Source organism: Gavialis gangeticus, unplaced genomic scaffold (assembly GCF_001723915.1).
Source record: "Gavialis gangeticus isolate Ggan-Ray unplaced genomic scaffold, GavGan_comp1, whole genome shotgun sequence".
Classification (NCBI taxonomy): domain Eukaryota; kingdom Metazoa; phylum Chordata; order Crocodylia; family Gavialidae; genus Gavialis; species Gavialis gangeticus.
The window spans coordinates 26,668,130-26,671,506 of record NW_017729001.1 but is presented as its reverse complement, the minus strand read 5'-3'; the positions used below and the strand labels follow the sequence as shown (position 1 = coordinate 26,671,506).

The 3,377-nt window shown below is 57.9% G+C and overlaps 1 protein-coding gene and 3 non-coding genes across 4 annotated transcripts in view; all 4 read right to left on the bottom strand.

Annotated features, from left to right (window-relative positions):
- The window catches only part of LOC109290499 (ubiquitin-like), an 18,249-nt gene that overhangs the window by 3,859 nt on the left and 11,013 nt on the right, over positions 1 to 3,377 (bottom strand). The gene's annotated exons all lie outside the window — the stretch shown is intronic.
- TRNAD-GUC lies at positions 182 to 253 on the bottom strand. The gene has a single exon. It is a non-coding gene; the product is annotated as a tRNA-Asp (tRNA).
- Positions 389 to 461, bottom strand: TRNAF-GAA. The gene has a single exon. It is a non-coding gene; the product is annotated as a tRNA-Phe (tRNA).
- Positions 2,952 to 3,023, bottom strand: TRNAD-GUC. Its single transcript has one exon. It is a non-coding gene; the product is annotated as a tRNA-Asp (tRNA).

Below are 3,377 nucleotides of genomic sequence, written 5' to 3'. Positions count from 1 at the left end.
CCCAGGCCAAATTCCTTTTTTTTTTCTTTTTTTTTTTTTGCACAAGGAGGTGGCTCTTAAAAAGCACCGGATGAATGCACCAGTCTTAGCGGGGCGCTGGGTTTTGATACTTGCAGAAAAAAAAAAGCAAGCGCTCAACTGCACACCCAGAAATGTTGGGGGGAGGAAAAATGCAGGCGCTCTCCCCGTCGGGGAATCGAACCCCGGTCTCCCGCGTGACAGGCGGGGATACTTACCACTATACTAACGAGGAGCTGCCTACTGAGCCCGCCGGAATCCGCTTTCAGAGCCAGGCTGGGTGCAAGCATGGCACGGGAACAAAATGCACCGGGGGATCCTTCTGCCAAGCACCTAGCTGCAAATTGCACGTCTGGAGCCACAAAAGCTCTGCCGAAACCCGGGATCGAACCAGGGACCTTTAGATCTTCAGTCTAACGCTCTCCCAACTGAGCTATTTCGGCACAGATACAAGTTGCCTGCAGAGCGCACATACGACTGTGTGGTGCACGCACCCCTGCGTTTCGCTTCTGCTTTCTTGCCGCCGCAGCAGCCCAGGGCTGGCGACTGCACCTTGCCTTCCCTCTCCGGCCCAGGAGCGACCGGGGGGGGCATCCCGGGAGCGGTGCATGCCTCTGCAGTGCAGTGCATGCCCTCTACGACCCTTCGTGCCAGCTCAAGGGTGTGCAAGCCGCTTGCTTTAGACTCCCAGGACTGCCATGCAGCACCCTGCGCCGCACAGCCCGAGTGGAGGCTGAAAGCAGCTTAAACCGGGTCTGACCTGGCTTTCCCCACTCTTCCTCTCTCCCTTGCAGCCTCCAGCATTTCAAGTGTGGCCCAGAGCCTGGCCCCTGACTCCCCTGCTCCAGAGCTGATTCTGGGCATTGTTTCCCCATCCAGTACAGGGGAAATCAAGCCATTCGGGCGAGTTTGGACCCCTTGCAAGCTGGTGTGGGGGTTCCCGGCTCAGTCTAGGTGGAGCAGGGCTGGGGTAGACCCCATAGTTAAACACGGCCGGGGGGGGTTGTCCTGTTTTGTAGAACTACTTCAATGGCAAAAGTCATCGTGAAGTCAAGAGAGCAATAGGAAACGCAGGGAAAGTGGCTAAGAGCTGCTCCGTCAATACCGGACCTCCACTCCTGGCCCCGAGCTAACTTTTAGTATCGGCCCTCTCTTCGCCAGAGAGAAGGATAATAATAATCAGACAACGGGAAAAAATGACCATTTTTGGGCCCCATTCCTGTCCGGGAGCCCATCCCTGCACACGGGTCCGCCCTCCACTGTCTAGTACAAGCTGGTTGTAAGCCATTCCCCTCCTAGAGCTTGACTCTAAAAGCCATAGCCTTGCTCCTGCACAAACCTACACACTTGTTTAATTGTGTGCTTGGGGGTCCAATTCAGAAAAGAAAAGCAGAAAGCGCTGGCTGAACTTCCCCGCCCTTGCCAGCGGGTCCGCAGACACGGAAAGCGTTCGAGTGCAAAGTCAAGGCCACGCACACATCTGCAGAGTTAGCTCACCGAGCATTACTGAGCACCGGTGATTTTTTCTTCTTCCCTCGGTGACTTTACTGGGGGAACCAGCTCTTCATCTGAATAAATAACGACCTCTGGAGTCTTTCCCCTTGTTATATCTGCAGGGCAATCTTGAGGAGCCAGCAGAGTTTGGCATTTTAATAAGTCGCAATGCACTCCTGCGTGCTCTTCTAATCAGTCCCACTAATGAGAAGGCCGAAAAGTTAAATCAGGGCTCAGTAATCGGCTGACAGCAACGCAATTTCCCTGCGACGACGGCTTCTCTGCTTTTGGGGGAGAGGTTTCTCCATCCAAGAGGCTTCCAGCTGTGCTGTACCGCCCAGGCGCAGGCGCGACGTCTCTAACACGTAAGAGCTTGGGAAGGCGAGACCGTGGGCGCGTCTACACGCGACATTTAAGGAGCGCGACAGCGCATCACAGCACAAGCAGCGCGAATGCGCTGCCGCACAGTATCATCAGACTCCTGTGCAATAGTGTCACAAGAAAGGCGTTCGCCAGTGCTACTGCACAGTAGTTACTGGCATTTAGTCAGTACTTCGTTAAGCAAAAAGGGAAGTAAATGCGCGGTAACTACTGCGCCTTAACGAACGTGTCGATGTACCCCGTGTCTCCTTCAAACCACTGCAGCTGGTCTCACATGGTTGCAGCATCACAACAGCCTCTTTCCCTACCCTTGCAGGAAACACTGGATGTATTCGTGTCAGCGTGGGCTCAACCGACCACAAACGGTGGCCGTTGAAGCCTCCAGGCCCAGCGGCTTTGTGACACCTGAAAGCCGTTTAGAAAGGAGGAAGTGCTGAACAGGAAGCAAAGCCGCGCGGCGGTTTCTATCACTGGTTTTAGCTGCAGAGATGTCCCGGATGTGGCCTGCAAGGCCCCTCGGGCCTCGGGCTCTGCCCACGCACGCACCGTGGACCCTGCAGCCTGCAGCTTCAAACACGGCTGCCTCCAGCGCTGGCGCTTTGTGGCCTCACATGCTGCTTTTCTTTCTCGCCATGAAGAGGAGAGGCTGACTGCATGCCAGCAAGGAGAGGTGCTGCTGGGATCGCCATAGCAAGCCTGTGCTCCCTCAAGGCCCACACCCTGCCCCATCCTGCTTTGCTGCTGCGTGTCTCGGGCGCCCTTGGCACCAGGGAGGGCTCCGCAGAGATCGCCCAGGGGATCCTCGCATGGTGTCGCGTCCAGCCGCAGAGTGCGAGAGCTGCGGTGGGCACGGGTTTTCCAGCCTGCGAGTTACGGTTATGCAGACAGGCCGTGCACGCCCGCTGTGCTTGCTTGCTGCAAGGCAGATGCGCCCCTGGAAGAACTACACAAGGGGTCCTAAAATAAATCTAGGTCCAAGGGGCTGCAGCTTGCAAGGAAGAGCTGAGCTCTCCTCCTGCCCCATGCAAAGAGGGGGGGGAAAAAAAATATCGAGCAGCCTCCCCGTCGGGGAATCGAACCCCGGTCTCCCGCGTGACAGGCGGGGATACTTACCACTATACTAACGAGGACGTGCCTGGCGGCGCTGCCCCGGGGCGGCTCTTTGCCAGCGGGCACCGCTTGCTCCCGGCACCTCTCCTCCCGGCACTGCTACCGCTGCCGCCAGCCCGTGCCCCGTGGGTGCCCCGGCAGGCGGGCAGGTGAAGGGTGCAAGGAGCAGGCTGGCAGCGCATGCACCAGCCGCACGGTGCGGCGGGGAGGCAGGCTCGGCTCCTACCAGGGAGAAGCAAATAACTCCCCCTGCTCCCGGGCCGAGCTCGGCATGGCCATGTCCCGGCGCTTTGCCGTGCTGCCGGCAGCCAGGGGATGTAGCTCAGTGGTAGAGCGCATGCTTTGCATGTATGAGGCCCCGGGTTCAATCCCCG